Here is a 26408-nt window from a genome sequence, read left to right on the forward strand (position 1 = left end):
ACCCCGCCAGCCGCCCTTGGGTCAGAACAGAGCACGAAGGGACAGGCCAAGGTACGCCTGCCTCGGCGGCGGCTTCAGCCRACGTCTGCAGGCGAGCAACAAGGCTCCGGGGACCGACTTTATGCCCAGGTCACTGCTTCAAGACAACAAACCGAGACAGTTTCACTGTCTGAAGTRCACACGGACAAGTAGTGCACCAAGTGACATCCAAGCCTATCACTCGCTTCTGAATGAGTCCATRCCCAAAATACACTTCATTAGGGAGCATAACCTTGTCCAGGGGACTAAAAATGGTGCACAAATATTGCAGATGCTTGTGAGACAGCTCTAAAATCAGCATCTTCATGGCATTTTACTTCTGACTTCTGGGGCTTATAAAATAATGCACTTTATTTTAAAGACTGAAGCAGCCTTTCCCTACAGAAGCTGCATGAGGGGCACGAGGCACGCAGGGCACATGGCCGAGCCTGGCGCACTCCCATCAGCGTGGCTGCTCTGACCTGCTTTGGAGTGTAAAATGCAACTCTGAAAGGCAAAATAATGCAGCAGTTGATTAACTTGGAAAAGCTGCCAGGAGGTAAGCGTCGTACTCCGCGCCCCCCTGCAAACACAGGCTTCAACACAACAGCTCCCAGAACTCCCATTACCAGTAAAAGATTTCAAATTTAAGTAATTGAGATGCTTGGACCTAAAAATTTTTGCAACTGCTTTGTAAAATTCCAAAATCTGCCAGGGAAGGGGAAAAAAATTCTGATAACCCCGTTACTCAATTATTTAGTATTTTGTTTTCACAAAGTTTACTTTAAAAGGCTGCCTTGAATTTGAGTGTTCTAACAGAACACTTCTGCTTTCACCCTATGATTTTTTTCAAACGTAAGGTTAGGAGCTTAGCACTTTATTTCTGCTGTGATGCCATTAAAGTTCTACTCCTTGTGGACTAAAATACATCCTCTCGTATTTTTCAAACTAATGGCACCCAGTGAGCCATAGACATTTTTTCTTACTGACAAAAATAGGCTTCCTAAAGCAACTGGAAGCACAAGTATACAGAGTGGGTTTATTTCTTGGCATTTGCTGGCAACTGAGGCCTAAATTCTAGCTCTAATATGACCTTTCAAAAAATTAACAGTTCGAATTTACGCCTGAATAAATAGCATCCAAATAATTAATGTGTCTGCATTTATTAAAAAAAAAAAAAAAAAAAAGAACATCCTACCTCTTCTCCTGCGACTGTATCCTGGAACAACTTTGGCGGACAACCTCAGTTGTCCTGCAAATTAGCTAACTGAGAGGCAGCATGGCCAAACATTTTTGGAGCGAGTATTTCCCACGGATAATCCGCCCATCCCTCACCCCGGCTACAAGTTCGCATTTGAGACCCACGTAATCTGGGAAATCATAGAATCATAGAATGGTTGCCATATACCAGAAGAGCTCTGCAAATTAATATAACAAATTATATATCAAATATTCAAAACAACCACTAAGACAACTCAAACGAAGAAAGCTCAAACAAGAAATCTGGCTACTTATTATTGGTAGAAGAATCTCTTTAAACACAGTAATTGAAAAAAGCAGAAAATAAATGTAAAATATTAGAAACTGTTGCTTCTAAGATCACTTCCAGTTGTTTAGAGGTAGTTTTATGCTACAGCTGCACAGCATTTCCCCTGACTCCCAGTTCCCGAGCAACGCAGCCGGGGGAGCAGCTCCGGCGGGACTCAGCCCGTGCCCGCGGCGGGAGCCGCTTCCCCTCCTGCCCCAGCCGCCCCGCCTGCGCTTCCACCCACACCAGGTCACCTGCCCCTCTGTCGTTTTCTGCCTTACTCAATATTATGGTACTTTGTATCCTTCCGGCACCATTTACAACACTAACTCGCCCCAACGGTACAGAGCGAATCAGTGCAATAGGTTTCTCATACCATGAAGTGATTTCGCTGACCTCAGATTATAACTATTTGTGCCTCAATTTTCGCAATGTTCAACACACTCGGTAGAATCCCAATTTCCATTCAAAGGCAGTAGTTTTGTTTCATGCTACACACGGTTAGCGGCCAATATTGCAGCCGACTGAATCCTTTTCCCTGCCCCCCACTGTTAGTCTAAGATACTTAATTCCAAAAAAAACCGCTCAATTCTTACACGATGAGAAATTAGTCTGCAGAAAACATTTCTCACAGCTTTTAGTTACTCATATTGTTTTTCTATAAAATATTAAAAATATATGTTAATACTAGGCTGAGAAAACTGTAATGAAGTTCTAAAAAAATCCACGAATCTTATCTTAAATTAACCTCATTTTTTGCACTATTTTTCTTTTTTTATTCTTACGCAGATGCTATATTTATTTGTAAAAGGTCGGTTTAGTAAATCGCTAGTGTTTAGCATTATCTGTACAACTTTATTCATGCTGCAATAGGACATAAATCAAGAACATTCAAAATCTATTTTTTGGTAGTTAATGGCAAAAGCTAGAATCAAATAACTAACTAAAACCTTTGGACTCAAGTCTCAGAGGATGCAATGCCCATGAAGTAGGTGGTTATTCTTGAACTCAGATATATATATATATTTTTTTTTTTTGTCACTTAAACCTTTGCAGTATTTTCTTCTACCAGAATTTAGGGTGAAAAAGACTAAGCCACATATAGAAAAAATATATACATTACAGATTTTATATAGAAATGGGAAAGCTCCAGGTCTCTGACTACCATCTAACTTCTATCTACTTCACAGAGGTCAAGTYCAGGCTGGTCTCCTCCTCGTTGCAGGTTATTTGCTCGTTACGGGATTCTTCTAACTCCGTATTACATTAGCCCAGGAACCTGCGGTGCATCTTAGCATAAAGTCTTAATTAGAACGTATTTACTGTTAATTTTTGCATGCGTATTAAAAAGACATGCGATACACTTTGCYGCTGGCTCTCCATTGATTTAGAAGAGACAAAAAACGTCTGCGGGCAGCTTGAAAGCTGCATTACAAACAAATTGCTATTGTAGAGAAAAGTTTGCTGAGCGGTGTCACGAAGTGTTTCCCCTGGGGACCCACCGCACTTTGACAACAGGGCCACCGGAAATGTAAACATTAACACAACATGTAAAGAATCACTGGTAATTTTGTGTTTTCCTGTGAAAGCCACAGGAGCATCACAGATCTGGTTCTTCCGCCAACGCGTAACTACGGCCTGTTTTAGGTGCTCCATTTCTCATTGTTATTTATGTAAGGAGTCCAAAGTGGCAAATTTTACAGTGCAAAGCTAAACGTTCAGCCATTTGCATGAGATTAAGAATCCCCACTACGAAGCAATACAGCAAAACATGRGAATTTGCAGTACTGGAATTGGCTTGTCCTCCCAGTATCACTGGGGTTTCGTTCAGTGCTGAGGCCAGGACTACACTCAGAGAATACTGAGCCCCGGCACAGCTCCCCTCACGCACATCATTTGTGATCCTCACTGCAGGAAACGCCACTGCTTCCCTTGAAACTCTGAACTAGAGACACAGTTGATTCAAAAATTGTATTTGTGGTATTCTGCTACAAAAGAGTCTCTTTGTCACCAAAACATACCGGTTTCATAATAAAACAAACCACTCTTCAGGGTAAGCAGGKAAGTGGAGGTCTAGCCTTGATCACGGTCATACAGAAGCAGCCAAGTTACCTCAGAAGTCAGTTCATCTGAATGACTCAAATCTTTAGCAGCGACTGAGGACTATGTTTTCCGTTCCCCTGGGAGGGCAAATCCCCCAACTCAACCCGTGAACGCGGCAGAGACAGGGAGAGGTGGCCTGGGAGGGTCTGCTCGCCGCGCGGTACTGCCAGCGGCTAAGGGCTCTGATCAGGAAGCGAACTCCTCCCGGCCCGGTGGACAGCATGCCGCTGCTCAGGCAATAACGTTATTCGGGGTTATTCTGGGATGCAATTCAGGGAATAAACAGGCTGTAACAGAAACCATGTTGGTCTTTTAGCGCACAGGAATACCATTAGCAATTTCAAAGCCTCTCCCAAACTGCAGGCGAGCACGACCGCCATTGGGACGACAGCGGGCGCCCGCCTCGTCGGGCCGAGAGCTGTGCAGGCCCCGCCGCGAGCAGAGCCGGGGCAGCACCCCTCGCTGCAGGCGCCCTTCGAGGGCGGCCGGCGGACGCCAGGCGCCGGCTGGGCCGCCGAGGGCGGGCGGGCGGGCCGGCCCCGCGGGCCTCGGGCAAGGCGGCTGCACCGCGGCAGGTGCGGCGAGCTGCCCAGCCGCCCGCCCGCGCCCAAAGGAGCCTCTCCCCTGGCACCTCTGCTGTTCTTCGGTACGCTCCCTAATGTCATCCTTTCCCTCTGATTTAATTACTAAACATAAAAGGAAATAAACTTCAGAATGAAAACAAAGAAATTGCACTGCATCTAATTTATGGGAGCTATTCTTCAGCTGAATGCCATAAAACCCTGCGTGTTTATGAGACCCTATTAGAGGGCTGAAAACACACTCGCATTTGCTTATATTGACTATGCAGATTAYGTGATATTACTGCTTTTTTCTGCCTCTGTCATTTTTCATAAAAGCAGTGTATTTGTTTAAAGACATCCTTGTACTAAAGCATTAGCTCCTGCTAGGAAAAAAAATAGGGATGGCTATGTACTCCTCATAGCCACAGGCTGTCAAGCTGGTAAGCGCTGAGCAGCTGGCTGAGGTATGCAAAGCAAGGGGGCACGGAGCACAGCTTTGTTGCCCATTCTGGAATATCAATTTTGGGCGGAAGCAACCCCACGGCCAGATGAAGCAAGAAGTCTCTCTGCAGTTGATAAGTATGTCAAATGATCTGAGCCACATGGCATTTCAGGAATGGCTGTATGGTAGCATGAGGATTTATTGAGATATCACACTAATCCCTTGGTTTTCTTGTCATATGAAGCAGATGAAAGGAAATAAGGTTTGCAAACTTGACTGCAGCATTGATTTATGTATAACAGCTTCAAAATGCATGAACAAAATATGTGTTTCTGTTATCCCTAGCTTCGGGCTCCATGTAGCTTCCACTCATGTGAGTGGTGGATGTGTGGATTATGCCTGCCAGGAATACAACTTGCTCCCGTTTGCTYTTGGAATCTGCCTCCCCTTCCCAAGTCCCCAAAGGGCCGAAGAGGAACTATCAAAGCTCAACGCCAGGAGCAGCAGAAGTACGGAGAGGCGCTGGGAGGCACACAGGCCGGGGGCCCAACGCACACGCAGTCTCCCCTTGAAGCTAGCTCCAAGACACTCAAGTCCTTCCCTGAACAGCAGACTCTCCTCCCACTTCCCACTGACCGAGTGAGTCAGTATGAAGAAACATGAGCRTGAACTCGCGCTGGTTTTGCCCCCAGTTCAGGCTGTTCTCTGAAGGGGCTGCAAGAGCTCATTTCTTGCCTTCTTGCAGATAAGCCCAACTATCTAGCGAACTAATTATGAGCCAGGCACACAAATACTGTAGTCAGAGTCCTGTTATTCCAGATAACAGGAAACATCAAGTATGGAATTAGAAAACTGAGAAAGGGACAAAAACATATCTGAGTAAAAATATCATCCACTTTAGCTACCTAGGTTTGAAGTGAGGAATCTGTYTGAGTTGAAGTTGTCATCCAATCATTTCCCTAAATCACTACAGAAGAAGAGAGAGATCCCTAACCACAGCTCAGCCTACTGTCTAGGGCTTTTTGTATTTAGCCTTTCCTAAAATACCATCATAAAAGTAAGAGTAAAAGCAGGATTATTTTACACTTTGTGTGTTTTCTTTTTGGCTCTTAATGCATGACTTTGTGTCACTGAAAGCTTGGAGTAAGACATCTGACATTGTTTTATGTCTCTGTATAAACAACTCAAGAGAGGTGAAGAGTCCCCCAGCTGCCAAAAGGAAAAAAAGTCACCCAGCGCGGTTGGATGTTTCCATATGAACGGCAGGGGATTCACGAAGAAAACTCTCCCATGGAGAATACTGCTGTCAGGCAAATCAGCTGTGAAACCAGAAAAGGATACGCTTAAATGCCGAAGGATGCAAGTGGCTGCCTATAGGATGCAAATACAGCTTATTGACTGCAATGGGAGTTAGCTGTATTCTGCTAATGGAAAATCAGAGCAGCACGCACAAGGAAGAAGTACTCCTCCCCTAAACATGTCAAAACCGTTCGGAGTAACTGGCCAACACGGGCAGCAATCAATATGAGGGAAGACAGAAAGGAGTCCACGYGGCAGAACCACAGTCTGTCAGAGAGAAACCTAGGAGCAGAACAGAACCTGGGGGGTGACAAGCAGAGACCCGGGAATGGAAACACARAAACGCTGTTCGCAGGAGACGCAAGCAGCCTCCGCAGGCGCGGGAGGCGAAGCGACCCTTACAGCTTGCCAACGGCACCCGAAACGCAGCGCCAGATCCAGGGCTGGCTGGACCGAGAATCCAGCTTTGAACAGAGAGGACAGATTCACGTTATGTTAGGGATCTCCCCTGCCCTATAATTACAGAGACCTTCTGACTGGCTAGATAAGAATTTACTGCATGTAATAAAATTTAAATTCTACAATTCAAATTACAGCACTAGTATCTTAATTTATCTCCTGTTAAGATAGTTAAAACAACCACAAGTATCTATAACCAGTGAGTAGAAATAGCCCCATTTTATGGCCTGACTTAAGAAATCATTGATGCTAATAGAAGTTTTTAGTGACAATGGGATTTGGATAGGACCACAGTGGAAAGGATGCTAAAAAAGACATTTGATGGAAGAAATACTGTAATGAGATGAATAGTTGCATCATAGAATCTGTCAATTAAACCAGTCCTATATATAGAATACCCAGTGAGAAAGAACTGGGTCAATGTATACATGTCAGAAACCTCTACCAAAATCCACCAAGGTGCCCATATTTCATTTTAATTTAAACAGCAGCTAAAGGCACAACACTTACAATCCCCAGTATTTTACAATTACCAAAGGGAACTCTATGGAATACCCAAAGGGAGTGAGACAAGTTACAGATAAAACAGAAGAAAGATAAATATTTCAATCAAAATACTGCTTACAAGAGAACCAGCTCGATGGCATTGCACGAGCAGGCACTGGGCAGCAGGAGATAAGCTGGGATTTGGCTTTAGCTCTTCTGACAGTGCCGTTGTAAGCAATGCACATATGCTGATTCCAGCTTCTGCAGTGGAAGAATGAGTGCAGGGAAAGTGGCTGCCTTGAAAATGTGCGACAGAAGGCAAAGAAGCAAAACTGATGCTTATAAACACAGCAGGAAAAATCCCATTTCTTCTTTTTTTAGTCACTATGCACAAGAAAGAAAAATCACAGTAAAGGCACAGCAGGCATCTCTGTTGAGTGCTAAAATCAAGAGACTGAATTGTGTCAAGTGTGGATATGTAAAAATATTAATTTCCATCTACAAAGATACTATTTTTCAGTGCCACTTATTTTATCTGCGTCTATTTGTTCAATTTTGCACATATTCTCAAGCCAACTTTCAGGTTTGTAAAAATACTAAGCTCTATGCAAAGATAAATTAACCCTGCTGTGTTCTGCCTGCTTTTCACATGTGAACCCACTGSTTTTTATAATGAAGAACATGCGATCGCTAGCTGCTCCCATCTTTCATTCAGAGAAACRTTTGTTCAGCTAACTAGAAAGTTCGGGAAGCAAACAAACAAGAAGTCACACCGAGGATAATTTAAATGCCTTTAAAAATTCAGGTAACTTCCACAAAACCTGACCTAGTTTTTAGATTTATTACACTAATTACCACCAGGAAAATTGTCTTTTGCCTGGAACCTACATTGCAGATGTTTCACGTGCTACGCTTAGTGCCCGGGCTTAGAAACGCATGATGTTCCCGTGTCCTGACCTTCCTATTCGGGTATTTTTCAGGGCCATGAAGACAGACAGGACTGGCCTATCTGTCCTATCTCTAACCAAAATAARTGCATGTCTCAAAAACAACACGTGGTTTCTAATACACATGACTACAGGCAGTAATTCTTTATAATTTGTGCTCTTTCTCCAAGCCTCTCTTCGTAACTGAACTGGTTTGGCAACGAGAGCCTGGGGGTCTCAGAGCGGACGTCAGGAACAACCTCCCCCGACTGCGACCACGGTCCCGGACGGTGCCGGGCCGCGCGGCCACGCGGGCTGCCAGGGMGAGCCGCCCGCCCCGCCGCCCGCGAGCCGGACCACGGAACCGAATCCGTCGCGGCGCTAAAGCCCCCTCCRCGTGCACAGCCAGCACCGCCACCCTGGCGACCGGCGCAGCGGCACTGCACTGAGGACAACGGGAGCGCAGCTGCTGCGCTCCTATGTAGTAAGAAAGAGATCCGGATCCATCCCCTAAGCTGATGTTTAAGCACCATTAGCAATACCCAGCAAGCTGAACTCACTGACAAAGTATACCTTCTTTGCAGGGATAAATCCTGCTGCAGCTGGGCTGAGATGGTACTGAGATGGATTATCTGATAAATGACAGGAATTTCACCCTTGACTGGGAATTCAAATTATCATATTGATTAGCTTTGCCACACACAAAGTAGAAAATATTAACAAAATTRACAGACTTTAAAAAACAATACTTGTCACTTTGAGGCTGTAGAACACCACCCCAGGGCAGAATTAATCAACTGGCAAAAAAACTTTTATCTGAACAGAAAACCAAACACAATAAAGAAAATCACATCCTCAAATTATTTTACTATAATATTTTGAGTACTGACCGATTCAATCCTCTAGAATTCATCTAAGAAACGTGCCCTCAAACTTCATAGACAGAAAGTCAATTCTGCCAATTCCATTTTCAGAAACACAAGAACATTCGTTAGTAACAAATTTCATTTAAAAATATCTCCTAGCAACCTGGGGAAACGAAAGGTGCATCCACAGACACATAAAATGAAGGGATGATTCAAAATGGCTAAATATTCTGTGGGATTTTTTTAAAAATGAGTAACTCTGCACAACAGATAACCAAAAACTGGACTCTAAATAGCTTAGTAAGATTTTGCTTCTTTTTCTAAACAGAATTATATTCTGCATCCTTGTGCTATGCCTAGTGACATAAAGCAGTAGCTGGGGAAGTGGTTAGGGTCAAACGGACTCCCTACAACTTCTGTACGCTCCCTACCCTTCACGACTAACTCAAGAACTGCAGGCAAAGCTTCGGGGGACAACTGAGTCCAGGAGCACCGCGGCGGCGGCTATGGAGACCAAAGAGTGAACCGAATCCCATGGGCAAGAACCGCTCACCGAGACAATACTGAACTGATACATACCCACACCACATTTACTTGGAAGCTCCGGGAAACTTCAAACCTATAGTCAGGTTTGCATAACTCAGTAAGTTGGTGAAAAAACTTAATGCACAAAATTCACATCATCAGCTGTGCTATACTGTGAGAAATTATACTTCAAACTTAACTTTTTTTTTTAAGACCAAGTATCTATTCTGTGTCTCCAGACGAGGCAGTTTTTGTTTATTTGCTTTTTTCTTGTTGATTCAATTTTAAGAAATATCACAGATGTATTTGCTGAAAAAAAGATATTTTTCCCCAGTATATTAAAAAGACGAAGTTTCAGGCTATTTACAGGCTTGGGACACAAGAAGCAGCAGTATGAGTAACAGATTAGTGGGCAGAGTGCAGGTGAAGTGGTCTAAGTTACACGGTAAAGACAATTTATCACAGGACTTCTACAGCTCCGCAACACATCTTTGATACAGCTTTCACAACTGCATACCATACTGCAGTATTTACTTCTTTGATACTTTTCACTGCAACCCACCTCCTTTTTCAAAAACAAATAGCTGTAAAAAGTAGGTTTTTTGTTTTCTGGCTTCTCTTGGTTCTTMCTCCTCCAAATCTTTCCTTATTAGAGTATCTTCTACTTTCAAGCCATGAAGATTTGAAATTCAGTGTAACACTTTTATTCCTCCCTAGGCACCGCAGGCACCTCCAAGAGTGTTCGTAACTTATAAAAAATAGTAGTTAGGCAGGGCCAAATTTAATTCATAGTGATTTGAAAATTTTCATTTTCTTTTCCCCCAAGAGCTTGATTTTCAGAAGGTGGGTGAAGAGCAGCCCATTTACAGTGTGTTATGATGCCTGGCCATAACCAATAATCTCAACCTGGGAACAGTACCGTGATAATTTGGTATGCATGGGTGTGAAAGACAGTTCTCTGCCTACAGTGCTGGAGGCAAAGCTGAGAAAAAGACCTTCACGGAGAGTACGTTTCTGAAGTCCTGGCTGCTCAGATAGCAATGTTATATACATAATTTTGTGACTATAAAGAAGATGTAATTATGTTTATACATAACCTAATAGATGTAATTCCTAGTCTATATATGGAAAGAAACAGCACTTAAGGGAATAATACACTGCACATAAGCTGCACACTAATACAAAGATCATAAGATCATTCAGTAGATATCTTGCGGGAGAGTTAGACTAAATCCTAATATTGATGTGAAGTTGAAAGATATTCTAAATCAATTGATATTTAAGACCACATCATTTGTTAGTGTCCCTGGAAAATCCAACAACCTTGTTAACACTCACATATAGATCTTTAAAATACTACATCAATTTAATACTAGGGAAAAGACATTTAGTATGATCAGGAGTTTTTAAGATATTAAGAAACAAATAACTTCTTTTTTAATAACACRGGCTAGATCCCCAACTTCTATAAACTAACCTATTTCTATTAATGTCAGTGGAGTATGTCRACACCAGCAGAGACTCTAACTCTGTAGGGATAGAAATTGTTTTGGGAAACACAGAAACAGTTTTCTCTGTTTCATTATGTTTTGTCTTGATTTGTTTGTTTAGCTCACGGGAGCTCGTATTTCCCTGGAAACGTGATCCCCCACGAGGCTGGAATGGTAATGGAGAAAATTCTGCAGCTGACAGCAAAACAGAGTGATGAAGAAAGGGTCAAGCTTAGCCATCACCAGCACAAAAGGGGAAGGGGATGGCTGGGTTGTGGTCTCATTTCCACTGCCTGAATACTTTGCATCATCCTATCCCTTGTGCTGTGCCAGGGAGATCAGCTGGGGAGGGGAGGACATTTACCTCCCCCCATCTGCTTCATTCACTGCTGCTCCTGTCCTGGCTTTGGCTACGGTGCCCTGGTGCCCTTGTTGTCAGGATGGTCTTGCTCAGCCTCTCTTCTACCAGAGGCAACGAGGCACCACCTTCCCCTTTGGTGAGTTTTCTTTGACTTTTTTACTAAGGCCTTTTAAACGCATTTTCTCCTCTTTCGTCCCATCGTGTGCTCTCCTCTTGCCACCACAGCACGTTATCCTTTCCCCTCCCTCTAAACTTGCTTCTTGCTCGTCCAAAGAAGTCCCAAGGATTCAAAGCACTTGCCCCTTCTACTGCGTCTCCTAAGCTTTCTGCATTTTTGAGGGCCACTACACATTTTCTCTGCCTGGCTAGGTTGTCTCTGAGACCTGCTGTTGAGTCTGGTGTTTGTTTACACTTTCCAGGCTGTCAAGAAAACTAAAATTATTTCCTATTTCTTCAATCTAGGATGTGGCCATCCGGCTGTCTAAAATGCTTCCACTCCAGTGGATACTATTACGGTTTAATGACCCTCCATCATCCCTCTCCTGAGAGCAGATGGAGAGCATGCATACATGGAGACTGCTGAAGGTATCTAACTTCATCAAATCTGTGCCAATCCATAATTTATACCTTGGGAAATTCACCAAACATCTGAACTGATTAAGTTCTCATGCCCCAGTTGCAAAATATACAGAGACACTTCCAGAATAATTTATAAAATCAGTGAGATGGGAGTCAGATAGGCAAGTTCTTACAAAAGCTGTATCTGAAATTAATGCCCATTAACTGAACCTGCAGGTGCCCAAAAATCTTAGAGCTGTTCCTAAATCTCTTTCAACAATAGGACCAACAGTCTGGAACATTTTTCTCATGGACATGTTAAAGCTTAAATTTTCACAAATTGCTTTTACTAAACTTTTCCAAATTCTGTTTTGAAAAAAAAAAATCCCTACATGTTTAGAAACCAATCCTTTAATTTTGAGGAAGACTGGACCAAAGGTTCAACTTCACAGTTTAAGGGCTGTAAGAAACTCAAGCACTGTGAAAGCATCATGGCAATTCTACCAAGTCTTCCATCTTTCAAATAAGAACAGAAGCTTTGTGTATGAATCCAAAAATATGCTTGCTCAGATGAGAAGATAAATGAAACTTTGCATGTTTAAATACACAAACTGCATATACAACACATTTTTAACAGCAGTACTGTGTAAATTCCACAATTCACAGCATATTTTTCAAACATAYGAAAAAAATAATACTACAGCCTAATATAGATTCATTTTGTACCATGTTCTTTCTAGAACAAAAGCCCTGCACAAATGAGAAAGCATTGCGATATCTCTTAGCACAAGCGCAGGGCAACGTCGCTTATTTTGCACAGCCCAGCAGCTACCCAGTCATCTCCCCCCAGTGTCGTTTCTCTGCTTTGGTGAACGAACACCCCTGGACAGCTGCTGCACGACCCACCAGCTCTTCATTAGCTACAATGGCAGTTGCTTATTTTATTTGAACAAAAAAAAAAATCAGGAAACTGCTTATATATAGTCTTCAGTCTTTCAAGCAGGATATTAGAGTTTTCCTATGAAGAACTTAAAAGCCGACACTATCAGACACTCTAGATGCAATGTTCCCAAATAAAATCTAGGTTGGTGCATCTGTTTCATCTCATGTGTCATATAACAATCCATAAACACCGAAAATTACAAAAAATGAAACAAATTTATAACCTTATCATAAATTCAGCATCTGACAAATGCATGCAGAGTAGCTTTATTTGTCAAGCAGTACTGAACTTAGTCTGATTACCTCTAACACCAGTCTGCTTTCGCCCTTCTCTAATACAGTTTCAGATAGCTAGAAGGGTTTCGTTTTGCTGTTTCGGTACTTTACAAGCTTGGCAGAGCAGGTGTTTCCTTTGAAAAAGGTTAATGACAACAACAGAGCAGGTTTCCCTGAAGGGTTCCAGTTTCTCTTAAGCACTGTATCTTCCCTTTGCAATAAATACAGCAAGAATTTAGACAAACAACTAAAGGCTTCCACACACCGAATTTGTTTTTAGAACATTTATCAAAACCCACGTTGCAGAAACTGCCTTTGATAACACTGCTCTGGTCTGAGGAGAGTCCCAAAGAAATATTTGTGTGAGAACTGCTCTTATATACTCAAAGACAAAAAAAAAAAAAAAAAAAAAAAGGTACAAAGGTACAAATACCTATAACAAGTGAAAGCGCAGAGCTTTACCGTTACCACGGCTAGGTAGCTATAGCTACCTGGCTTATTATTCATCTTCTGTCCAGCAAATGAAAACACTTTGCTAACTGCCTGCAACTCTGAGACACATTACGCAGGTTCTGATACTTCGGCTAAGAGAAAGCACAAGACACGTACAAAGAAGGGTCTCTTCACTGAACACTTTTGCCCTGATCCATGCAGTTATTACCTATGCACAGAAAGATCCTTTCCTCCTACAAGGACACTGGCAAGGCGCATACAAGGCGTTTCACTCTCACATTCGTAAGGACTGGTTGCCATGCTTTGAAAATGTACTTTGTATATATAATTTCTTGTCACTTACTGACATCTATCAAGCAAATGCCTCCACACAAAAGAGCAAAGAGCTTATGCTTCAAAAGCCAAACCCTGGCATGCTGTTGCCACTTACTAGAAAATAGTGCTTTTTGCTTTTCATTGTTGCTTTTTCTTTTCTTTTTTTTTAAGCTTACACAGAAATTTTATTAGCACGTTTAGGCATCAGAAAGTAGAAAAAGGCAATTACCTTTTAAACATCTATTCTCACTATAAGCTATTCAAATTCTATCATCATTTTTACAGTAACTTACCAGTGCATGTAAACAGCTGTTCTTGAATTTCTCCCAGCAGTCTTATACTTGATATTTTTCCACATACAACCCATCTTCCCTCCTCAGCTTGAAACTGTTTCTCTGCATTTCATTTGACCAAGTTCTCTCAGACTTCTGTTGCCTTATTTACATTTGCTTTGCAGGGCACTTGAATTTCTCTCCCCTGATATAGGGTTTCCTCCTAGCAAGCCTTAAATCTGCCTCCTTTAGTCCGTTTGCCAACTGCCTGGGATAGTCAGCATCTGTAAATTCTGCCATCTCCTTTAAAATCTACAACGCTGCACTTTATACCTTGCCATAAGATTTACTTTATTTCTTTGCTGTCCTTCTGATGCTTTCCTCTTAAAATTAGATCAGTGGTTTTCCATGCCAAAAACCAGGCTGATTTTAGTGCAGCCCTTTGCTTTACGAGCAAAAATACTCTCTAGGTTCCTTGAGAATATGTACCTTTTAATTGTAGTGAAACAGAAGCCTAAACAAAGGCTTTCTGTGCAATAAATACCGGCAGGTCTTACCTATGATTTATAGCGTGCCTCCCACCACACAATAAAACTGTCTGATGCACCACTGGAACTATTAACTAAGCAGTATTGAGCTGAACATTCAAAAATCTTCTGATTCATTGGTTCAAACCCGAATGTATGAGGTTGCTGAAGTCAATGCAGCTAAGGAATTAACAGCTTAAAGAAATCAAAGATCCCTGCCGTTTCTGTAGTCTGCATAACAGAGACTGGGTAGCTATAAGTATGCTTAGCTTTAATATGGACGCACGTTTCAGAGAGAGAATGGAGTAAAAAAGGGGCAGATCTTGCATCACTGCTTTCTCTTAATTAGGTCTGTTCTGTTCAGCTAGTATATCGATACTTTTGAAACCTCAAAGCAATAGGATTTTCATTGCRTTCATAAAAAATTTAACTATTTCTTGGTTCAATATGCTATTCCATATAAGTTTAATCAGAAACGACATTAACAAAACTAAATTAAAGCAGAGAAAGTCTGAAGTGATATCTATCACTCTCAGCAATAAAGGGATTTAAATTATGTGCAATAAAGCCGTTAAAACATACAGAAAATACTGTGTTTCCTGTTATGTTATATATATTGCTCCTCGGTAGCTTAAGAAAATTTGCTAGGAATTATCGTATGTAATCTCAAGGAAATCTTTCACTAAATAATTTTTACTGTCTCCTTTGAATGTACAGCAGGTGACTACAGTTACAGTGTATTCTGCTGAAGTCAGGACATGAGCAAATTCTCAGCAGATGACAAGTGCTTCTGATCTCTCAAAAGTTGCTTGTATAAGGCGGCCACGTTCACCAGTTATAAAAAGGACGTGGCAACCAGCAAGGGTGCYGAGCTGAGATCGCTTTGTGTTTCATCCCGCTGGCAGGTGCTCCTGACCAAATGCCTTTTTTCAATTCCTACCTGTATAGAAGAGGACTATCGAGCACAGGGAACCATCCAGCAGGTGCGAAGACAGCTTGGAGAACCTCCCGTAATAAACGCTCAAGCAGCCACTTGACTCCGAGCCGGTAAGCGGTGCCGCCAGCTCTGCGACCGTGACACTTCTGCGTTTCCATACCTGGCTAATTTGGTATATTGTTACGGGTGAGACCAGCCAAGCCACTCCTTCCCTTGAGCAAGCTGTGCAGGCAGCAAGAGCGGTGGTGCTCTTGCTCGCCAGTGCTGCTCTCACTCCATTCCTAATTCCCCTTTTCCCCTCTTACGCCCTTTTAAGCAGTTCCAAGTCCAACTCCAAACCTTTGCTTTCAAATCCACTCTACCTAGTGGCTTTGCTAGGAACGGTGTTTTGTCGGCTGTTGCTTGCACAGTACATAGAACGCTTGCTAATACTTCAACTTCCACTTTCCGTAAAGCTGGACTACTTTTTCAGGGGTACTAGAACGTGATTGTATACTATTACAGCTGTATACTCCATAAACAACAGCGCACGTCTACTAACATTCAATATTTTTGTTAAGAAAAACCCGTAATGGAGCAGCCACCCACAGCTCATTCTACTATCAAGTAACTTGGTTTCTCTGTTTAAAGTAAAAGTCAGCTAAGTAACAGATATCAAATAGTATTTAGAAAATTCACACTGTTTAGAGTGGCAAAATAATGCACATTTTGCTTAACTGTTCAAGGCAAGTTTGGCAATAGGATCAAGTTTCAGCAAGAAGATAGAAAAACTCTCARTGTAAAAGCTTGACAAGATTTAGACCTCAGCATGGGGTTATTTATTTATGCTTTTAAAAGAAAATGTATATATTTGCAAAAGCCTGGCAGATTACTAAGTACACTGTCTTTTTGCTAATGTGATGTATGCTCAAGCAGTATCACATTCTTTGCTGCATCTGCTTATAATCATTACAAAAATGCTGAAATTACAACATTCCTAAGAAAATAAATTATCATCATAATATTCACATCAGCCCTTTTACAACTGGTGCTCATTGGGGATGCCTTTTATTCTGAAATGAGGGCAAGCTCTCCTTTCAATTAGTAAGAAATGCTGAAAACAACAAACCTTTAATATATTCATCCTGCATGCTTTATTCAGACTCACTGTTTTCGATGGAAGCAGAAAGCTCCGTGATAAAATCCCAGTATACCTTTGGAAGGTAGGATTCTCACAAGCTCAGATATGTACCTAATACTGCATCTCTACTCGCTAAATGTTATATTTTCCTTATTCAGTCCCCTTGGGCTCCTTGTATCTAGGAATATCTGTACTATATATGTAACCAGTTATTGCTGCTCTGCTCTTCTTATGCTATTCTCCTCAACCAAATCTAATGAGAATATACTCTGTCCTTACTAGTGAGACACTTTCATACTTCACAACCTGTGGTTTTCCCTGCTTTGAGACTTATTGCCCATTCAAAAAAAAATTATTTACTCTCCTGTATGTACCTTCTGCACAGCAGGATTTCATTCAACTTATGCAACTGCTCTGGCCCTCAAATAAAAACAATTCTGCCCAACTTTGGGGCATCCCTGGGGTTTGAGGCCAGAAAAAAAAAAACAAGACAGAGTATTCAAACCAGTGTATAATAAAAACGCACGCCATCAGAAAATAACGTTTATGCTAACATCATGCAATGCCAAGAAAATCTATACACCTAGATGAGATGCTATTATCAACCTCAAGAGTCACTATCACCCCACCGAAGCTGCACATCTCGGCACTTTCCACGAGCGAGGACAGCAGCAGAGGTGCGCCTGGTGCTCTCGGCTAGCTGGGGTTTGGYGGGCTCAGCTCAATGCTGGTGCAAGTCCCCCAGGACGTGGGCGAGAAGGGCTCAGCCCGCAGCCATGCCGCGTCCCGTAGCAGCGCGCCGGCAGCTATTTCCACAAGCTTAGCGTCCACTCAGCCTATCTCCGCAAGTAAATCAAGTTGCTCCGTTTACAATGAGGAGATCATTCATGCAACTAGAAGTATTTGTAGGATACTTCTAATACTGCAAACAGCTACCAAAAATTCCAGCTATTTCTCATCTAATTCCATTTTCTGCTTTCCTAATACTCCTAGAAAATAAAGTGAAAAGTCTTCCTAGGCAAAGCATACGCTTCTCTTAACTCACTTCTCAACGTTTAAATGATACAAGTCAATATTGCCGATATACTATTACATCAAGCCACAAACATTTCAGCAAAGTTTTAAAGCACTGTGAAACTCATTGGACCCTCCCCTCTGTCCTGCGTCCGTGTGGGACATCAGGCACCAACAGCTCCAGCGAGCGGCTGGTGTGCCAACGAGTAATTGCTGTGTTTTGACAGAGTGCAACAGCCAGAAAAATCCTGCTAATGCTAGAGAGCTGCTGCCCTTCGCGYGCCACTGAGGCGCCTGGGCGAGCTGCCCCGGCTTGTGCTCGAGAGCTCTGTGGATGCTCGCTCTGACACGCCACGGCGCCGTCCTGGGCGCTGTCTCCTTCGCTTTCACAGAGCACGYGGGCTACGGGCCAGCCGGGCTGCTGGCATCCATCAGTCACTCACCTGCCCCAACAGCCGAAGGAAGCGGCGTGCTCCGAGCAGGTTACCCTCCGTCTCGCCAGGCGGGCTCGGAGAGTGGCAGGGCAGAAAAGAAGCGCAGCAGCAYGCTGCGCTGAGCTGCACAAGGGAGCCGCTGCCGGCGGGGCTGGGGGAAGCGCCCTGCTCTGCTGCGCTTGCCGCCGCCGAGCCCCACTCCGCTCCCAGGCACCTGCCCCGCGGAGCGAGGACGTGCTGCTACCAGCCCGCGGCGGAGGCGCAGCGGCAGCAGCTCCTCCGCGGGCGCTGGCGGCAGCAGCCCGGGCGCGCGGGGCCGCAGMGGGCTCAGCCCTCCGGCCCTGCCGCCGGCTCTCGTGGAGCCTCGTCCCGGGAAGGTGCCTTGCTGCAGAAAGCTCTGTGCAGGGTTCCCCCCGCCCCGGGCCAGTCTCTTTACTGCTGCTTCAGAGCTAAGAAGTCAAATTGCCGCTGACTGCAACGTCCTCAGGTAGAAAACACCTGAGAACTATAGTGACTACGTGCATATGGCACAAAGCATTTGCGAGAACTACAGTCACTAAAGGCATGCGCTTAGGCATGTACACAAACGTGCACATCAAAAGGACAGCGAGGAACGGTTACCAAAAGCTGTCACTAGAGCAAATACAAACGCACCCGCACAGCCACATCACTAGATCAAAACGCTCACGGCGCTTACATTGCAGACTGACGACCCGCCGGCCCCCGAGGCAGAGAGGCCCGAGGAGGCAGCGCTCCGCGGCGGCGACGGCGACGCGAGGCCAGCGGTGTTCTCAGGAAGCCGCTTCTGGGCCCCCGCAGAAGCCGGGCATCCTGCTAAACCCRTGCAACAGCCGGGGCAGCCGGTCCCGGTGCCGCGCTGGCTCCCTCGCCGTGCTCATCACCGAGCCGCTGCGCGCGCCTGCTGCGAGCCCCACGCTCTGTCACACGCGGTTCCGGTCTTTTTGGCTGTTAAGCAGCTCTGCACTTGCTTACTATAAAGCAAAAATTATATTATTCCATTGAAATATAATATTGTAAAACCAAATATAACTTTATGTAAACTGGCATAGATCCAGTGATTTCAATTAACTGAACTCCAATTTACACAAAGGTCTGGTCCAATAACTCAAAACCTGCATTTCTTGAATATATTTTTAATTGATTGGTGCTTACAAATCTGTCCTTTACTTTTACTACTATTATATAAATTTCAGTATACATATTTCAGAGAAGTTTTGAGATACACATAAAAATAGGTTAATTAAGGAGTTCTTGCACATCCCAGTTATATTAATAAGTAGAGCCCATAAGCAAATAAAAAGTGAAGTAAATGAAAATATTCTTAAGTATTTATTCAAAAATAAAATAGAAGTAAAGGGTTTAATTGGCTTTAAGTTCTATTCAGTCTTCATTTGCTTAGTAATAATTTAGATTCATTTTTTATTATTTTAGGGGTTGAAGTCACTGTGGTGCTGTGACTTGCAGTTGTTTTTAAACATTGGCAATAATTAGTAAACACAGTTTCTTCCAGTTGCATTTATCCCTATTGGGATGTATTCCACTGGGGCAGACAGACTATCAAAAATAAGAAAGACTTCCAAGTCCTTAAACTGTATGATATCAAAATGATTTGTTGAAACTAGAGTGCAATAAAATAACTAGCAAATTACTCAAAGCAAGCACGTACTATCAAACTATTCTATATGCATAGAAAGACCAACAAAATACGAGCAGACAGCTCCTGTGTCATAGAACATCATCAGAGGAAAAAAGATAAAACTGAATTAAATGATTCAAATCAAAATGTTTAAGTTTGATGATTAAAAAACACCAACCTCAGCTGATGATGCTTTAAACCCCTTGTTTTGTAGGACCCTCTACAGCAACAACTGCTTCCTGTATTACAGTACTGCGGTAGTACTTAGGAGGCTCGAACAAAATCAAGGGCTCACTTATTTCGCTGTGAACACAAAGTGTGGACAATTCTTCCAGGTAGTACAGAGGCAAGATGCTCTCGCCTACTAGGACGACACTGCAACCCGAACCGTGCCTGTGCTCACGCAACACCTTTTCTAGAAAGAAAAGAGAATTCCTTGCCTGAAGGTGGAGCCTTCCCCTAAAAGAAACTTTACCTCTAGCGAGCTCGTGCCTGTTTTCTACAACTCTTTCCTGCTGTCATTGCAGTTCATCTTAAGTTCTGCAGGTACTATAAAAACTTTTCTGTCTCTGATGAAGGACTGGCTTCTGCTGCCTGCCAGGAGTCAGCCGCTAGCAAAACACGAGTTCCCATGGAACGGCCTTTCTCAGCTCCAGAAAACTCTTAAGCAATTCCTGATTCACAGGTTAGAAAAATATGTGAATCATTAGAAACACCTGTCCTCTGCTCCTTTGAAACCGAAACCATTGCACTGCCCTTCCAGAGGAGGAAGAGAGTTCAGAGAGATATTCTCCATTTCACTTGTTTGAGGAAGGATTTTTATTTATTTATTTATTTATTTATTTTAAGGAGGAGCAGAGACCCAGGGGCAGCAATTCCAGGAGCTGCAGCGAGAGGAGCCGGCGGCAGTGCTGGGACGGCAAAGAGAGCTGCTGACCGGGGCCACGGCGTGCGCAGAGCAGGACTGCGGCCACGGGCATGTGCCCCAGGGACCGGGCAACCACYACCACCGAAAAGGGACGGACAGCACCAAGACTCCTACTGCATTACCAGAGTCCCCACGGACTCCCTATGATAAGCTGCCTGTCACCAGCCACAACTTCTCCCCACTTTTCCCTGGCACGAGGTCTCCGTTCGGCCAGGCAGAAACACCCAAGGCGGCTCCGACCTCCCAGCACCAGGCAACGCGGCAGAGCCGCACGCTGCCCAGCTCAGGCCAACATCGCGCGTCTGGGGCTGCGCTTGGGGCGCCACCGATGCTGCCGTTCAGATGTGACGAGGCAGGCGAGCAACACTCCTAGAGCACTTCTGTAGATCGAGCTCTGTGCAGAAACCTTCCGGAAGTTTTAAAACAAAAGGTAGTTTTTTAATACACTTACTCATCCTAATGGTTTTCTGTTTCATATGCTCCGCCCTGCGAATCATTCCAGTACCTACTAAACCAGGAGAACTCACTGCATCCCGGTTCATCCTGTGAACGCTGACGAGAAGGTGAAGCTGTAGTGTACGCAGAAAAGGAGGCATGCAGAGGCCGGAACAACACTGTCCTTTTATGGCAAAATTAGAAGTAAAGAAAGATTTTAAAAGCAAAAAGAGATAGAAAAGCTTTGGGCAATAATATAAACCAGCACTTATTGGGCTGTGTGTGTGTGTACATATATATATGTGTATGTATATGTGTGTGTATATATATATGTTTCTCTAACAGAAGGATCTGCAACATACTAGTTTAGCTTGGAGAAACCAAGGATGCTGAAAAAGGAATACGTGAATCAATGCAAATTCCTTTCCAGAATGTTTTCCGTTGTATATACCATTAAGGAATTACTTTTTAGGAGCAATGTGTATAGCAAAATACACAGAAGTACAATGCTTATTGTTTATATGATTCAGCAAAGTCAGTAAAAATGAAAAGTCACAAATAACATTATTGAATTTTCAGTGAGTTCTCCTGTAAAAGATAAACAGTATTAACTAAAAGTATATACTGTGCAAGTAAAAAAAAAACATTGGAGGAGTCACAAAAAAATCGCAAGATTGGAGTAAGAAGGAAAACTACCCTATGTATTATTTTAGACTATATAAAGAAGGTGGTCATGAAAAGGTAAGTTTAGTCTCACATCTTTGATAACTTATTAAATGGATCAAATCATCAAGAAGAGCACGTTTGGCAAAGTTCACTCTTTTTATGCTACTCATTTTTCTTCCTTTAAAACTTGAACAAATAACATCTCTTAGAATATCAGTAAATATGAAACTCTTAAGAAAACCAGTCCATCATTCCATTAAAACAGTGTGTTTTTTAATCTACAATTGTTTCTTACCATCACGCAAAAATAACCTGTAAACCAAAACAAGGCTGCATGCCAAAAAAAAAAAAAAAAAAAAAAAAAAAAAAAAAAAAAAAAAAAAAAAAAAAAAAAAAAAAAAAAAAAGCTAATGCAAGTCAGCAAGTCTCAATATGGCAATGCTATGATGAATAGTCTGCCTCTTTTGTATTATTTATTGTACCTTTTTATCTGTGAATTCCAAACTGTCTGTTACCAGAAATGGTGCCTACACTCAATTTAAATAATATTGTGACAGTCAGTTGCTTCTATCATTCCTAAAAGCCACTTCAACTGAAGTTGATGTTAATGCATTAATACCAAAGTGCAGTGCTAACTCCCAGACATTCTGTAACGGTGTGGGGAAGGAAAGTCACTACGGTATGCAACCGCTTTTGCTCACTTTCTCCAGCAAATGAGAAGTTGGAATTGCTAGTTGTTAAGACTATGCCTTTCAGATAATTGCTGATTACTGTATTTGAAGTGTAAGTGATTGTAAAATGTGCTGTTTGGCTAATACCCAGAAAGCCAATGTGGTATCATGGATAATTATAGACTGTTTAATTGCTTTTGGTCTTTTAATTGGCAAAGTACATAGATGATGAGAGAGAGGATGAAACTAAAAGGGTCTGCTAAGCCATGCGGGCCTCCAGGTTTGCAGGGCTGACCCTCTGTGTTTTGCATTCATTCTTCAGGGACCAAAGTAGGATCAAAGGAAACTACACTTTGAATAAAGAGATCTAACTCTGTTCTACCTCTACAGCGAGGTCTCTGCTTGTGAGAAATACCTCTGCCTGTCCTCCAAAAGCAGCTGCTGCCTCCTGTGTTCTCACGTTGTGCAGACGTGAACTCCTACAATGACAACAGCAGTTCACCTTGTACATTTGGTGGGCCTTTTTCATTTAATCTCTTAGAATGGATCCTAAGTAGTATGGGTTTGAGCCGCAGCTGGAGTTAGATGCAGAAAAGCAAGAACCCACAGAGTTCTCACGCCGACTCATTTCCATAGACGGTAATCGGTTTTGACTAAGAACTACAGAATTTAGCTCATGAAGCAAGTGCAGCCACCAGATGGGGTGAAGTAGCCTTTGAGACCCGGAGAACTCTGTTCGAGGGTTTGTGATGATTCACTAATCTCTACTCCTCAAAAGTTATTAGTGAAATTTAATGCTCAGTAAATGTGTCAGATTAGTATATGTGAAAATRTAAGTCCTCTTTTCACCCTCAGAGTGGTGAATGTGCAAAACTCCTTTGTTCTGTTTTSTAAATCTGTCTCATTTCTGTCTCACTTGGTTTTTTCCTCTCTAGTGGCTAAATGGTGTCACTTTTTAATGCTATTCTTCTAATAAAATATATTGCTGGACGTTCTGACCTAGACTTCCTGATATARAGTGGAAATTTGGCACTGAAGTGCATCTCCTTCCAGGGCTAAAAGCCTGATGCATGCCTTTTCACGACGCTGCATAGTAATGGACCATTTTAAAAACTTTACCTCTTTAAAAAAAATGATAAAAACCTCATGATTTCAAATTACAAATATTTTCCTGTCATCTGTTTTCATTTTGCCATTGATCACAATACAGAGACACAAACAGAACTAATCATGGCACTGATTTGCATTGCATAATGTCCTACGTTGAGACTTATGACGAAGGATTCAGGGTGGATGAAAACATTACAAACTACAGAACAGTGGTTTACCTAGGCTTTACACTGTTATAAATGGCCATATAAATGCAGTACCAAGGAGGAGCAGGTCAACAGTTTCTTGTTTCATGCCTCAGCTGTGGTCTTTAAGCAACATATTGGCTTTTTACTAAACCTGTAATGAGTAGTATTGGTGAGAATTCAGGAATATCTTTCTTATTTCTYCAAATGCTCTCTAATATACTAAGCTGTCTGGAGCAGTGCTTTGCAGGAGTCGTCAGCCGGGGCCCAGGGGGAGTGCCCAGGGTGCGCGCCGCGCTGCCGCTCCCAGCCTCACGGGCCCCCGCTGGCGGCGGGCGGCAGCAGAAGGCAGGGTGCTCCCGAGCACGCGTCCTGGAGCCCACTCGAGGCCAGCACAGTGCTTTGCAGGTGAGAGAAGCTAACTGCTTTTTCTAGCGTGAGAAATGCTGGTTTGCATTATAATAGTAGAATCATCCCATCATTATAAAAATGCACTTTATAATAATATGATAGATCATATATTACTATAGTGTACGTAGATATAACAGAAAGGAGCCACAATAGGAGAGGGCAGGAGAGGGAAAGATGTTGCCAAGAACATTATCAAGCATGAGTAATGGTCAATTTTTACTGCACAAATCCTGGTCTTACAGCATGCTGCAACATTTGATTAAACGATGCACGACTCTAATGACTTTGACATTCAAATAACTGCTAGGGTACAACTTGAAGGCTAGCTTTGGAGCATGGAAGAAAATTTTTTTCCTCCAATAAGCCAATCCAAAAAATCTGCAAAAGAGGAGGGGGGTAGGACATAACCCAAACACAAAATACTTCAAAGCAATGACAGCCAGCAGCAACGCTGTCACACCAAGACAACGAGCTGCTGCAGCAATGACGCTGCAGCAGCCGTGACCGTGAGACAGCAAAGCCCAGGACTGCAGCAGCCCGACTTCAAGGAGCGCGCGCTGGCCGAAGGYGCAGCGGAGCCGTCGCGGCAAGCAGCCCGCGCCGGAGTGTGGCGAAGGCTCCCACCGAGCCAGAATAGGAAACCTGGCCTCTGCTCCCGCTTCAGCAGAGGCTTTCACAAAATGTGCACGGATATAGGCACGGATAGGCAGACTATTGGCATAAACTCTCAAACATGTTTTCCATTGCAGTTTTGGCCATACAAATGCTGGCATGCACCAGAAATGTTTGTTTAAAACTTCAGAGTGGATATTTTTATTTAAGCAATAGCAGGTTGAATTGCACCATGCCTGACAGCATTTAAAAAGAAGGTTGTGTTGTTCAAAATAAGCCAGTTGGTCAGTATCTTACATTTGTTACTGAYGTTTATATACTCTGCAATGTTTTGGACACAGCATTACTGCAATCGCTTCAGGAGCCCTGTCATTACCACAGCTGCTCTCCAAGAAGAAGATAGGAGATGTTACAGTTTGGAGTCCTAAAGCAATCTAAACCAGGTTTTTAAGAAGTCTTATCTCTCTGCAGCTCTGCTTCTACTTTCAAAAAACCTGTTTCATCTACCTTTTCAGTATACCATAAGATTTAATTCTAATACCTGTAAATTTAAAAAGCTTAAAGTATTTGAAGCTCTGTTAGACAATAACTCTGCAAGTCTTGTGCTAGTTAAAATACCTACCAAAAAAAAAAAATCTCAACATGGTATTAGAGTAATTGCTACAGAACAATGTTAAACTTCACTGAAATATAACTCTTTTAAAAGCTCCATAAATACCACAGAATTTAAAATGCTGCAAGAGTTGTCCCTACTGAAGACGAGCAGAAGTTCAGAGGCAGCCAGGCGGCCTGCCTGTTCCAGAGGTTCCCGGTCACACACCCATGTCCTGTTCACTCCTTATTTACCTKGTGGTCGAACAAGGTGCCTTTGTAAAGCGCTCCCTCGCGTGAGCAACGCACGGGGCAGGAAGAGGCGGGCGGGCGCCGGCGGGCAGCGCCTCTGCTGCGGCAGCTGCCGCCAGCTGCACCATTCCGCTTGCACTCTCAGAGGGCACCGCAACAGCACAGCAAACGCACCCAGGTCTGCAGTAAACGTACCCAACAGCACCCACGGCACCCCCCTCAAAGCCGCAGTAAGGACAAGCTGTGCGCGAGGGGCCCTGTGGTGCTGCCGGTGGGGCGTCGCGTAGCCCCATCGTGTCACGAACAGCTCTAGTTTTAAATCATGAGCATTCTGAAAACCTGAAACCACAGCTTGTGCTCAATTCTGCATAAGCTCAGCTCAGGCACGCACTGCTTCACAAAGATGCACATTCAAGGGATGACTGAGTATTAGAAACCTGAATGCCTTGCAGAGGCTGCAAACACACGAAGTAAAAAGACTAATGTAGCCAAAACAAGCCACTGCCATAAACTATTACATTCATTTTTAAAACATACATGTATACACATATGTACACACACATATATTTACTTAAGTAAGTAACTCAGATCCCAGAACTTCTTTTGGAAGCGATCTCCCGAGTATGGTAGCTCTAAAATGTTTGAATTGCAGAATATTACTTCCTGCAGATAAGCAAATACATTGGCATGCAAGGATTTCATATGAATATGTGATCGCCATTTATTTTTAGTAGTCTTCACTATACAGGGTGAATTCTTCACTATTTTCCTAACTACAAAGGAAAAATGAAGATGTTTTGTGGTCAGGAAGGATAGATGTACCTTATTTTCAAGAGTTTGAGGAGGACAAAAATAGAAGGGGCTGAATGGCTGCTCTGCTCGCACACGCTGGTCTAGCGGAAAACATACTKAAGGTCCAGGAATGGGAAACCTTTTTTAAGGCAATTTTGACTTTTTTTTGGCATTCTTCTTCCCC

The 26408-nt window shown here is 43.1% G+C and overlaps 1 protein-coding gene across 8 annotated transcripts in view; it reads right to left on the reverse strand.

The window, feature by feature from the left end:
* The window catches only part of CNTN4 (contactin 4), a 368687-nt gene that overhangs the window by 187222 nt on the left and 155057 nt on the right, over window positions 1-26408 (reverse strand). The window contains exon 1 of one of the 8 annotated variants that reach the window (XM_085300036.1): window positions 13904-13928. The exons of the other annotated variants lie outside the window; for them this stretch is intronic. The gene's annotated coding sequence lies outside the window, so the exon portion shown is untranslated. Of the gene's footprint in view, window positions 1-13903; window positions 13929-26408 lie in introns of those variants that run through there. 8 annotated transcript variants of the gene reach the window in all.

This window comes from Rhea americana, unplaced genomic scaffold (assembly GCF_003343005.1).
Source record: "Rhea americana isolate MKP2758 unplaced genomic scaffold, rheAme1 scaffold_16, whole genome shotgun sequence".
Taxonomy (NCBI): domain Eukaryota; kingdom Metazoa; phylum Chordata; class Aves; order Rheiformes; family Rheidae; genus Rhea; species Rhea americana.